The sequence below is a fragment of the Microtus ochrogaster genome, linkage group LG2 (assembly GCF_000317375.1).
Source record: "Microtus ochrogaster isolate Prairie Vole_2 linkage group LG2, MicOch1.0, whole genome shotgun sequence".
In the NCBI taxonomy this organism is placed as follows: domain Eukaryota; kingdom Metazoa; phylum Chordata; class Mammalia; order Rodentia; family Cricetidae; genus Microtus; species Microtus ochrogaster.
Genome location: NC_022028.1, coordinates 38,862,717 through 38,876,506, shown reverse-complemented (window position 1 = coordinate 38,876,506; position 13,790 = coordinate 38,862,717). Strand labels below are relative to the sequence as shown.

General features: G+C 47.1%; 1 protein-coding gene across 1 annotated transcript in view; it reads right to left on the bottom strand.

Annotated features, from left to right (window-relative positions):
• Window positions 1-13,740, bottom strand: part of Jmjd1c (jumonji domain containing 1C) — a 169,385-nt gene extending 155,645 nt beyond the window's left edge. Inside the window, exon 1 of the mRNA XM_013351165.2 lies at window positions 13,668-13,740. The gene's annotated coding sequence lies outside the window, so the exon portion shown is untranslated. The remainder of the gene's footprint in view (window positions 1-13,667) is intronic.
• Window positions 13,741-13,790: the final 50 nt, after the last annotated feature.

Genomic DNA, 13,790 nt, shown 5'->3' with positions numbered 1-13,790 from the left:
GCTTCTGAGGAAACTAGAATTACAGGCAGGTATGTACCATCAAGCCCAAAACTTGTGTCATATTTTTTTTCAGACTTTTCTCCCACATCTTCTCATCTTTCTTTTCAAAACTCTGTTTTTTATTGATGGGGGCTCCCCACAGAAGCCAGAGGAAAGTGTTAGATCTCCTGAAATGGAGTTGTAGGTGGTTGTGAGCTACCATGCCCTGCTAGGATATGAACCTGGTCCTCTGCAAAAACAGCAAGTACTCTTAATCACTGAGCCATCTCTCCTGCCCATCTTATTTCCTTCTAAATGGCACTAAATCCAGGGGTTTATACAAGCTTAACTCATTTTCCTACAGAGAGTACATTTTCATCAAATTTCCACTTGCCAAATCACCTGCTAACACACTTGTGGTCATCCGGAGCAGGAGACGGAAAAGCACACTGGCACTCCAAATGTGGTTAAGTTCACATTACTGTTACGTGTGCATACTGCGTGAGGACGGCATAGGCATGCGGAGGACAGAGGACGATTTCTAGGAGCTCATTCTCTTTGCACATGGGTTCCCGGACTCACACTCACGTCACTTGCGCAGCAATCACTTACCCATGGAGCCTTACTCACCAGAGCAAGTTTATCTTCTTTCTAAAATTAAATAGGAAGCCTGGATATGGCTTAGAGGGTAAAGCACCAAGCCTGGTGACTCACTAGAGTTTGATCCTGGGACCCAAATGGTAGGAAGAGAGAAGGGGTCTCCGAGCTGTCCTGATACAGTGTGGCGCAGTGGCCTGCACGCACACAAGGCAAAGGGAAGGAAATGAAATACAGATAGCAAGCGGTGTGAGCAATACCTTCCAAGGGAAGTGTTTTACTCCCTGTGTTGAAATAATAGGCCAATGCCTGCCAATGAACATTTTATTCATTTATGTACACTCACTTTGAGATAAACATGAATTGTGAAGTGTGTTGTAAAAATGTGGACTGCGCCAGGTGGTGGTGGCGCACACCTTTAATCCCAGCACTCGGGGACAGAGGCAGATGAATCTCCGTGAGTTCAAGGCCAGCCTGGCCTACTGAGTCCCAGGATAGTCAAGACTGTTTGACGGAGAAACATTTTGTCTTGAAAAAAAACAAAATGAAAAATGTGAACTACATAAAGATACTTAAGGTCGGAACCACTGTTATACATTTATCAAGTGTAAATTTCATCCCTTTTTCCCCAGACACCCATGTACGGTGTGCCCCCGAAACACCACTAGCAGCTCATTACTGCACATCAGCACCCCACCGACTGCCGAAGGCCTCTTCCAGCACCCTGTGCACAGTGAATGCAGAGCGCTGCTCTTAACACAGGACGTCAGCGTTCACAGCCTGCCAGCCCTTCGGAGCTCCCTCCACCCACAGCTGCCCACAGCTGCCCACTTTAAAACAATCTTTGCTAAACTTTGTTTTGGAGTTCAAGGAAAGAACCAAATTTTAGAAATAAACACATTAGAGTCTGTGATGTTCACTTGATAGTGGCAGTATCTGGAGAAGCTCTGTTTTACCACAGGCTACCCCCAGCTATCACAGGCTACCACCAGCTCATGGGCAATGGCCTGAGGAGTTGTTTGCAGAAACACTTCACTCAGGTGAAGATGGGATTCTTGACTTTACTACAGAAAACAATTTCAGGATAAAACTGAGAGAAGCAGCTGTTCTTCAGGAAGAGAACTCAATACTGATCTAAGTGTAAAGACTCATAGAAAGAAAAAGATGTATCACAGCCAAGGGTGGCTATGAGCTTCTCAAAGGATCTCAGTGTCCCAACAGTAGCCGCCCATAGGATCCGGTGGCTCTGGCTCTCAAGTTACATCTCCACAGTGTTGGGAAGAAACGTTTCCCCCTGGTGGGCCAGTGGGATCATAGGATGGTGCCCGAGGTGTTGTGCAGAAGAGAATAGCCTCCTGATAAGGCAAAGCCAGGGTCACACGTACAGCACAAGACAGTAAACAGTTTTTGATTCCTAGAAGACGGTAGGTTTACAGCTAGCAAAGGTCACAAACGCTAGGGCCCTGAGCATAGCTCGTAGCTATTTCAACATCCTGACTTGAAAAGTCGCTGCAGACAACCTCCACAGCAAATGCTGGTAAGTGCACTGGATTCTCAGCTGGGGGGGTGGGGAACCAATCTAACTGCCCAGAAAGGGGCTCCTCCTGTTTCCCTTCCCACCTCTTAACCTCCTCCTAGCCATCTTACCTCAATTGACCTCCTGTCTAGCATATGCAAGGCCCTGAGTTTGATCCTATGCTCTGCAATAAAAAAGACTTTAAATAAAGGTTCAAGTCCAAATTCTGTGAGATAATTCAGAGAACAAGACAATAATTACTACACACAGATTATGGATCAGGCAATATGCCAAGAGCTAAAAGGCATTATTATCTAACAAGAACTAAAAGTCACTCAATGAAGCAGAGCCATTACATGCATTTTGCAAATGGGACTGGGTCAGAAAAGCTAAATGAGCAAACCCAGCTCCTAGATGGCAGCAACTGAAGCCAGAGGGCCTGAGAAATGAGTGTGAGCCTTCACCAGCCACGCTCCCAAAGCCCACACCCACCTCTAATCCTTCACAAGTCCACACGAGCTAACCATTTAGCTGTCTGAAGGCCGTAACTAGAACGGGGTTCTGTTTAGGCTTAGGGCTTTTAGTTCAACTTAGGTCAGTTCAGTGTAGACAGCAAACTGGACTCTAATTGCAATCTTGGGCTTACGAAAGGGAAAGCATTAATAATTAAAGGTCTCTGACAAAAAGGCATGTTTGTGATGCAGGGCTCAGAGTGGGGAACAATTAAGAGACCTTTTCTGTGAGCAGTCTGGAAGACGATGGACCGAATGACCTCAGGGATGTGCAGGGATCCATGAGCAGAGTGCTGCCAAACAGTGCTCCACCCGCCCTTCAGTCCCTGTTCAAACACTCAGCTGCCCTCCACATCCCACACCCCACAACCGCTCCTCCTTGTCAGAGGGCCTGAGCAACTTAACTCTCGGCAACTTCCATCAAGACAAAGGCAGTGCGCAAGGTGTGTGGCTGCTGGGCGCAACCCAGAGCAGTTCTTTCTCCCACTTGCTCAGCTCCTCCCATCTTTAGTCTAATTCTCAGGTTATCTGTTGACTAACTTGCCCTCTGTCAAGCCAGCAGCTGGGCCTCTCGCTCCTTCAGCCTCATCAACATCTCCAGGAAGTACTTACTCTCCTTCTCTGAACTCTACATCATTATGAAATTGATTAAGGGGGTGCTCCCAGGCTAAGGCCTGTTTCCTTAGCACGCCTCCTTGGTAAGTTCCACTTGAACTGCTACAAATCAAGACAACAACAGACTGGTCATTCTAGGATGGCTGATTTCAGGTCTCTTCAACACTTTTTGGTTGGTTAAAAAAAAAAAAAAATTGCAGCCGGGCGGTGGTGGCGCACGCCTTTAATCCCAGCACTCGGGAGGCAGAGGCAGGCGGATCTCTGTGAGTTCGAGACCAGCCTGGTCTACAGAGCTAGTTCCAGGACAGGCTCCAAAGCCACAGAGAAACCCTGTCTTGAAAAAAACAAAACAAAAAAAAAATTGCAGCCTGAGAACAAATACTATGGGATCAAACAAGCTGTCTCTGTGCCTTCTTAGGTGTTAACTAGCCACTCAAAATCCTAAGGCTGGGCGAAACAGGGAAGCAGGACAGACGACATTCCTGCACTAACAACTTCCAGCATAACTGGAGGACGAGCACACTGACACTAAGGACAGAAGCCAACGGTAACTACTGCGGAGTAAAACAATCCACGGCAGGCCAGGTGAGATTGGGTAAGAGCTGACAGAGCTGCCTTGGAATCTGGACCACACTACGAAGGCAGTCTGGGGAGCAGTGTTGAGTCGCTGAGTCTCCAGCTGAACCTGCCAGGTGTTCATTCTGAGACAGGGAACGGCAAAGGCCCCAGGGGAGGAAATAATAGGATGCCATGTTTACAAGGAACAGGAAAAGGACAGAGAGATAGTAACACATCAATTCTGGAAACATGAAAAGATCAGTGCACACAGGGCTCTGTGGGTCAAGGTGGGATCTAACACAAAGCATGGGGAAGCCACTGGTAGGGGGAAAGGGGTAAACAGCAATGTCTTCTCACTTAGGTACCAGAAATTCCATGCTGTTTGCTGTGCCAGGCAGTAGGGAGGTGGTGGTTGAGAAGCCGCACTGATTCAGAAAGGTAAAACTTAATGACAGAGATTGAGAAATGATGTCACATCGTGATACATAATTTTGGTTTTTTCCATCCATGGTTTCTGGCCCCAGGGCAGACCACAGAAACTCTATCTTTCCCTCTCCTTTCTGCCTTTAGCTGCTCATAAAATCCTCTCACCTGCCCCTGCCTACAGTGGATAGTAATGCCTTCCTCTCTGCAGAGGCCCCACCCATACCCTGAGAAGAAATAAAGCACAGCCAGGCAAGAAGGTTAAAGCAGACAGTCTCTGGAGCAGGCAGGCCTGCAGGGTCCTCACGCAGTATACTGCCAGGGAAGTGAGCACATCTTGACATAGCTGTCCATGCTTCTAACAGGATGATGCAAAAAAGTTGCCAAAGGGGACAGCTCTTGAGAATTTCCAGATTGTCGGCACAAGGATCCTCAGTTGGCACACCCCCAGAAGGGCCAGGAAGCTGCTGCCCTTTCCCTTACCTTACCCTATGCCTCTTTTCATCTATCTTAGAGCAAATTACTGAGCCATGGAAAAACCTGGTAGAGTCTGGGGCATATCTTGGGGGTATATAAGCCACAAAGGCAGGCAAAAGACCCTGGACTCAATCCCCAACACAAGACAGGCAGGGGAAGGAGGGCAGAGAGAGGATTTAAAAAAAGGGAAGAAAGGACACGAGCAACTGAACCCTGGGGCTTGCAACTGGCACCTGAAAGGGTAAAGGGAGCATCTTAACACTGGGCCTGTGACCTGTGCAATCCAATGATTGCACTGAGCCAGCAGACGTCTGGCTTGTGTTTGCTGCAGAGCTGACTGGGTCTAGCCTTTGTGCCTTCCCTCTTCCCACACTTTTCAGTGCTCTTTATCTCCCGTGGGAGACCCTGACGGCGAATCACCTTTTTGAAACAGCTGAGGTTTGTTCCTTCAAAAAGAGCAATTTCTCCCTGCCGTTTTAATTTCTTCTAATCAGTATATGTGGCACAGTATCCTAACAGTAGTCACTGACTGCACATATGTTCTTTTCTCTATAGTGAAAGTATGTGTCTCCCGAATCCCATGGTCTCTCCACTGCAAAAGCTGTCTGGAAATGTGCGACGGATCGTTACTAATTTAAAAACATCTCACACGTCTCCATGACAGTGTAACACGTACGAAGAGACTTCATACACTTCCGTGTTCAATTCTCTCGGTGATTTATAAATAATTCCCTATGCTGAGGACACACCAGACCTGTGCTGGACCTTCCAGGCTAACCCAGAAGTAGGACTCCAACCCGGAGCCTTCCCTACTAGGGAAGCCTTTCAGGACAGCACACCACTCACTGAGCCGGGCATCAACCTAAACCCCACTACAGTAGCACCAATCTGTCCCAGAATATGGCTCTTCTTCTTAATCTTTCAAAGAATAACTGCCTTTCTCCATTTCACTGGACTTGCTGATTTGATTATTCCTTTGCTCCAGACCTGAGATGAGCTTCTCGTAAACATGCGATGAACATTATACAATGGACAAAGGGTTCTGCTTTCATCTCCAGAAAGAGGAACTGAAGTGACACCTAGAGACCCACTGTGAGGACAGCTAAACAAAGCAAGCTGGGGTGTGTGCACCACATCCTGCTGTCACGAAGGCTAACATCTGCTGGAATGAATGGTGTTATGTTTGGATCGGGAATGTTCTAGCAAGGTTGGAGCCTGATCTCCAGCTGTTGGTACTAGTGGGAGGCGGTAAAAACTTGAGGAGCAGGGTACTGTGACCCTGGCTTACCTCTTCCCCCCCTCCCAAGAAGTGGAAAAGTGAATGACAGCTCTTGGGAGCACGGGCCCAGCCACAACGCTCTCTCTGCCTCAGGCAGGCACAGAAAAACACCTAGCCAAGTGACCCGGCTAAGACCTCTGACCCTCACCTTCCTTTGAGGTAACTCTTCAAGTATTTTGTCACAGTGACAGCTGGCGGAACCCAGATGGCAACCATTCAAGGTGCTGACAGTATATTTTTATTCTTTTATGTCTGGGTTTCTGGGAGTTAAGACGGGGTCTTTGACATGCTCAGTGTGGAGTCTACTACTAGACTCTCCCCTATAGCTTTTGGAACATGCGCTACATACCATAAACAGTCACATATCTGGCTGAGGCAAAACAGAACAAAGAAACAAATGTTCCAAACATCCAAAACATCAATGAGTGAAAAGAAAAACTAAACTGACATATACTCAAACAGTGGTAATCCTACACAGCAGAAGAAATCAAGGAGCCAGGCTTACAAGTAAAAATAAGCCTCAAAAACCTAGTATTAAGTAAAGAAAAAAAGAAGGCGTGTAGAGCGTCTAGAAAGGTGTGCGAAAGATCAAAGGCCTCTGCAGGGATTCTCAGAATGGGCAGGTGGGAGAGCGAACACAATGTCTCAGGGTAGGGAGAATGGAAAGTCAAGGAACCACGGGCTGGGCTTGTCAAGGTATCGGCCAACTTCAGCAGTGACAGAAGTTCACAAACTTAAAAGTCTATAGTAACCACGATGATCCTTTGATAGAACTAACTACACTCTAATTACAATGATCTGGCTTTCAGAGTTTCTGAATCCCCTGCCAGGAGGTGGTAACACACACCTTTAATCCCAGCACTCAGGAGGCAGGGACAGGCAGTTCTCTGTGAGTTCGAGGTCAGCGTGGTCTACAGAGTGAGTTCCAGGACAGGCACCAAAGCCACACAGAGAAAAAACAAAGTTTCTGAACCCAAACTAGAGACTATGAGAAGGCTAGAGCAGGCACAGAACGGATTCAGGTAGTATCACAGGTGAGTTTGAGACACAGCAAGTACAGTCAGCTTTTAAAATGCAAAGGAGAGGCACAAGAATAGGAGACACAGTGTGAAACAACAGGCCCAGACCACGTCTCAAGAGAGGAGTGCACAACCGCAGGCCTGGCACCCATGGCAATGGAAAAACGCGGGCAAGCTGTCCTCTGAGATGCTTGAATTCACCGTCTACAAACAACTTGTGAGTATCAGAGTGTTCTCAGCAATATAGTTATTTGGGGGGTAAAGTGGCAGCTGAGCAACTTTTATCTAGTGTCCTTAATAACCAAGACACTGAAGCAGAGTAAAATGGTCCAGTCTTTAACACCAGCACTCGGGAGATAGAGGCAGGCAGATCTCACTGAGTTAGAGGCCAGTGTGGTCTACAATAGTGAGTTCCAGGCCAGCCAGAGATACACAGTGAGACTCTGTCTTAGGAAGGAGGGAGGGGGGGGAGGAAGGGAAGGAGGGAGGGGACAGGGAGGGGGGAGGGAAAGTTGCCATGTGAGCTGACAAAGTTCACTAACAAGTGAGCACACGCAGTGTTCCACCCTTCACTCAACTTCCCCTTCTTTCCACCATTATTTGTTGTGCATCCACGCTGTGTGTCTAGGTTCAAGCCGCAGCACGCTCCTGAGGACTCTAGGACCCTTTGGAGTCAGTTCTCTCCTCCCACTTGTGTCCTGGGGATCAAACCCAGGTTGCCAGTCTTGGGAGCAGGCATCTCTACCGGCTGAGTCACCTCACCAGCCCCATCAACTTCCCTTCTTAGCAAGGATTTGCTAGTTTGGTCAACATCATGTAGGGGAAAAGTGAGAAACATGAATGAGAAGTAACTTTCTGGTTTAAAGGCTGGGATTTAAGAAGAAAGCTTGGGTCTGACCTGTGAGAGCAGCAAGAAGGACGAGGAGGAGGAGGAAAGAAGTACCCTTGTGGCTAACGCGGCGCACTGGTGCTATCAATGCCCCACACAGACTGGCTTTCCTCACCCTCCACAGCTTCCCCACGGGTCTTTTACATCCTACAGATTTTAACACATGTATCATGACTCCCTCCTGTGAATCACTGCAGGACAAGGACAGAGACGCTTTATTGTGTTACAGATCTGCTCGGTGCCTCTCCACTCCACCCACCCCACAACTAGGAGAGTCACTCTCTGCTGTGCACGGTTTCTGCCTTTTCAGGTCACAAGCTTGAAGTCACAGTGCACACAGAGCTCGGACTCTTCAGGAAGTGTTTCTTTCGTAAGAATGTAGGGTGAGGTTTCCTGGACTTGACTGCTTCCTCTCTTTCAGCGCTGTCTAAGCTTATTAGAGTTTATCTACTCCCTACTGCAGGACATCTTGGTCACACATGAACTCTGACAAATGTGAATAAAGCTGCAAGAGACGCCTGCAGGGTTCCCTGTAACCTAAGCCAGCACAGGAGGGTCTGAGATCATCGGGATCAACAGTTACCGACAGGCTCGAGTCGGGAGAAGCTGCCTTTCAATCTGGCCGTGCCTTCTGTGCACATCCTCACTGGACTGCCCCCCTAGTGCCCTGAACCCCAGCCCGCACTGCTGCCCCAGGGCTCTGGACTGAGTCACCCTAACACGTGTGGAATGCATCCCCACCTTGTCAACCTGTGACAGATGGAGGTTGGGCCCTTTCCACGTGCTTACTCGTCATAGATGCTTCCTTCCAGATGAGGCATCTCTTAAGATCCTTGGTCTAGTTTGTAATCATTGCTGAAAAGCAATGTTGATGGGGGCATCTCTCTCACGCTCCTGACCCTAGCAAGAAAACATTCAATTCTTCACCATGAACTTGATGGGGGCATCTCTCTCACGCTCCTGACCCTAGCAAGAAAACATTCAATTCTTCACCATGCACTACGATCATCTACAGTTTTGGTGACATTCTTCACCAACCAACGAAGCCCCTCTTTATCCCTGTTTGGTGAACACTTTTCATAATGAACTAGTCTTGGGCTTGTCAAACGCTCTTCTTGTGTGCGCTGATATGACCATATTGCTTTTCTTTCTTAGCCTGTTGATGTGATAAAATTATTTTAACTGCCAATTCGGCCTTTCACACCTGGGATGCCCCACTTTGTTACGGAGTATAATTTTTCATACATTACTGGGCTCCGTTTGCTAGTATCTTGTTAAAGATTTTTGCATCTCTGTCTACAAAATGGTGGTCTCTTGTTTACCTTATGTTTACTTGGCAGGCAGCTGTCCCTTAAATCACTTTATACCTAGGAATGGTCCACAAGCTATTAGCAAGAAGGAGGTTAGGGATTTCAGAAATCTGGTGTGTGTGCTCGAGAGAGAGAGAAGACGGATATAACAAAAGCCCCTCTATTTTTTGAAAAAGATGGCAATTTGTTCCTTTAGTATTTGGTAGAACTTAAACAGAAATTAGATTTTCTGAAGGGAATTAGATGATGGCTGAAGACAGTGGCACAAAAAGACTTGATTTTTCTCCATTTCACTTTTCAATTTCACTTGCTATGTTTCAAATTACAACACAACAACATCAGTACATATTTTTACATTTTCTGTTTCAAGGCTAAACAGCCATAGAATTGGATCGTCCAGTATTTTAGCTTTCTGAAAATTAGGTCGCAAACCCCACAGTTTTCTGAAATCACAAATCTAAATGGTAAAATAAGGGACTGTGATTTAATCTACTGTGTTTCAAATGAATGCCGAGAGGGCCTCAAATGTGTCTCTGCCACTTAACATAGTGGGTTTGTTTTTAACCAGGAAGACGGAGAAAGCTCTTTGGTCTTAATCCACATGTCAGGTGAGGCTCTTTCCTAAATGTAAAGACCTGAAACAATGCCAGCTCCTGGCGAGGCTTCCAAGAAGTAGCCATCCAATGCATTTTGCTTTCCCTATTGTGAGCTGGTAAGTGCCTCTTATCGATACCTGTCCTGATTACCTAACTCCAAATCTAATCTGTCTATTCTAATTCGATCTCATCGGACTTTCAGCAGCAGCTCTGTATAAGCCAATTTCCATGCCGGATGCCAAATTCTACCTCTGCCGCAGATCTAACACCCAAAGAGACTGGCGAAGAAAGGGGCAGGCAGGTGGGTGCCCATCTGCAGCACAGAGCAAGATGAAGTTTCTTCCTCCAAGTCGGTCTCCCCCACTGCCTTTCTCTAAATTAGTGCGAAGGTAATTTGGTAATTTGAGACTCTTTACAAATGAAAGTATTTTCAATTATTTAAAAACACTCTCCTATTAGAAATGGGAAGGTGACCTAGTATTCAGTCTCATTAGCATATTCATTAATAATTACATGACTAGACACTATCTCTTCTCTGTACCCTGTAATTCTGCTCTATATAATGGGATCTCTCTCTGACTGAGGGACTTTCCTCCTCTGTTGGTTTGCTAATAAATCAGCCCCCTTAAAAAGCAAAAGAAAAAAAAAAGTGCATTCCACTATCTTCTAGGACCACTAAGTGAAGATGCTGGTAGTGAAAGCAAGTCTTTGAAATGGGTCTTAAAACCCTTCGCTTTCGATCACCATCCATTAACATATTCCTTCAGAACAAAACACACTGACTCACCTCACCTCGGTGCTGGTAAGAGAAGCAGGTCTCCAGAGAAAAGTGTCCTCTGCCCTACATACACTGCCTCCCATCATAACGGAACTCCATAGCCACAGGAGAAAAGTGTCTCTGCGTAACACAAGGCAGGAAGCATGCCACGCACAATACACAAACAGTGGTGAGATGTATAAAAACAAAAACAAGGGCTTTAAGTTTGTTCTATATGGAATGATGGCAAGCATGCCAAGGAAGATGGTCAAAGGCTCCTCAGAGCTAGAGAGGTGGCTGTGGTTAAGGGTGCTTGGTCCTCAGCCAAGAAGACCAGAGTTCCTATCCCAGCACCCCCACACAACCCCCACAAGCCAGGCTTGGTTACCCATGTTCCTTTAACCTTAGTGTGTGGTAAGGGGCAATGACAGGAGAATCAGTAGGATTTGCTGGGTACCGGAATAGCTGAAAACATATACTCTCCAAGTCCAGAATGACCCTGCCTCAATGATAAGACAAACACAGAAGGTGTCTGACCCCCCCACTCTCTGGCCTTGGGACGCACGTGTGTGCCTACACATGCACGCGCGCGCACACACGCACACGCACGCACACGCACGCACGCACACACGCACACACGCACGCACACGCACGCACACGCACGCACGCACGCATCTGGGCAGAAGATACTGTATTTCCTTTTCTCACATACTCCCAAAGCCTCATCTTACACAGTGGAGCATATTATCTAATGGCCCTCTATTAGTAGATCTGAGATTCAGTAATCGAAACAGCCACCTCTAAAAGCTGGGCACTTTCCACAAGAGGTTCCTCCTTGGATATTCTGATGCTTATTTAGGTCAATAGTCCTCAACCATATCAGTTTCTATGTGGCCCATCCGTCAAACACTTGGCGATTTTTACTCTACCTACCACTCTGAAATGAAAACGAGTAAGCTCTCTACCAACCATTTCAAACATAATCCATCTATCCTAAATAAAATGATAAATGAAAAGGGGAAATTAAAATAAGTTACATTAAAAAAAATGCATGTCAACATTTGAACGCTGGGACAAAATAATTAGTAACTGGACATGACTGCACTGCAAACCTGCTTATGATGTAATGATCCAAAACTATAAACAATTGCTCATCAAGTGGTGAACAGAACAACCCTTCCTTTAATCTATACAACAGGAATGGACAGACACAGATACAAGAAAATTCACTCTTGGTTAAAATGATGACTTTATAAAGTGGAAACTTCAGGCTCAGATAGTAACAAATATTACAGGAATGTCAAACATGATATTCCTAAGCCATGAAGGACACAGGAACATTCTTTGTTCAGCATGTCCCGCACATAGCATCCCCGCCCCCATCCACCACATGTTAGTGGTTAATCCCAATTACAAATCACTAAGGGGGGGGAGGGGGTGTTGCTAATTTCCCCCTAGAGAGCAACCTCCCTGGACCAACTAGCTCCCACCCAATTTAGGTATGAATCACAATATTGGAGTCCAGCTCTATTACCTATGAACTATGCGATCACTGGCTAATGAGTTAAGTTCTCTAAACCTCCGTTTCCATGGTATCAAAGAGAATCAACACTCCAGGGCTGTCTGGAGTGTGGGGATGACTCAACAACACTGTAGCAGCACAGGGTAGGTGGTTTACAACCCCTGGCTTTTTGAAATAGGAACAAGGGGGCTGTATCCTGCAAACAAAAACAGAAAAACATCAGTGCCTGGTAGGTACTAAAAGAAACTAAATGAGTAAGAGTGAGAAAAGTCCAGAAATTTAAGGTATAAGTTACTAGGGGCCCACGGGGTGGGGGCGGGGGGGGGGGACAAGTATCAGGAAAATCAAGGTCAGGAAGGTAGAGAAGAGGAATAAAGCATTCAAGAACAAAAAATGCAGTCAAAGGCATGAAAACACGGCTTGGCTCCGAGAAGAAAGGTGGGGGATGGCATATTAGGGGTCAGGGATGAAGGCTGTCGTGACATTACAGAACCGGTGCCCACGGAAGGATACCAAGGACACTGAGTATACCAGAAACCTGGGGCTTAGATGCAAACATGACTCCCCAATAACGCTGAATAATGGCCAAACTAAATATTCAGGACAAACACAAATTATCATTGCAGCCCCTGAAACAAAAGTCCATATTCTTAAAAGTAAATAAGCAGAAAGAACCTAAGAGCAGAAGGCAGCTTGCATTCTCTGCTTCCTGGTTCTGCGGATGGACTGGGGCAGGCCTCGGCCTCTAGGGTGCTGGGATCACAAGGCCTTCACCATCAGGCCTAGCCAGCGCCTTTCTTTACTAACCAAAAGTCTTAATTTATAGACCTCATTCATTAAAAGGAACTGAGGATAATCTACCCCTGTCCCTTGATACCATTCCAGGCAAATCTGAGACCTTCCTAAACACATTAATTAGCAATACCTTACATCACCCTTGAAAAGCAAGAGGTAAGCTACGGTATTATTAGCCTCTTTTTATTATGGGGAAACTGGGGAACAAAAAGATTAAATTACAGTATGTCACAAAATGAGCCATCATATTTTCTAGCACTTTAATTAAAGGCACCAAGCCCACATTACAGACTTCCCAGCTTTAGTAGAACTTTTACTACTGCTTCAACAGGGGGACTAAGGGAAAAACACCAACAGTAACTTAAAGGTCATTTGCCCAATTTGATACTTGTCACCCAAAACTCGGGAGTTTCAAATTTTAGACCGTGTAAGCAGTAATCTACCCCTCCCCCCATGCGCGCACACACCGGAAAGAAAAAAAAAATAAGGACACTTGTAAACAGCACCACCGGTCGGAAATCCTGGGTCCACGTTTTACTCGGGTTATGTGGCAGGCAATTCAGGAGTTGGCTGTGGCCGACGGAAAAGATGCCCCAGGGGGCCCAGCGCGGCCTCGCCACCACCGCTGCCCAGCACTCCAAACATGACCCCAAACGCTCTCCCTTGGCCCCTGCATTGCACCACGAGCCTCGCGATCCCCAACCCAGACCTGGGCTAGGCCCTGGCTGCCGGGCTTCCGTGAGCACCGGAGCCGCACCTAAGCCAGGCACTTCCCCAGCCCGTTTCCTCCCCGCGCCCGGCCTCGGCTCCCACGCATTCTCACCGCCCGGCCAGTGTCCCCCGACGCAGGGAAACGAGGTAGCCGCGCAGGTCGGTGGAGCGCAGCGCCCGTCGGGGTCCCGGAGCCGCCGCCTATCAGCGGAGCGCAGGGGCGGGGCCGGCTGGG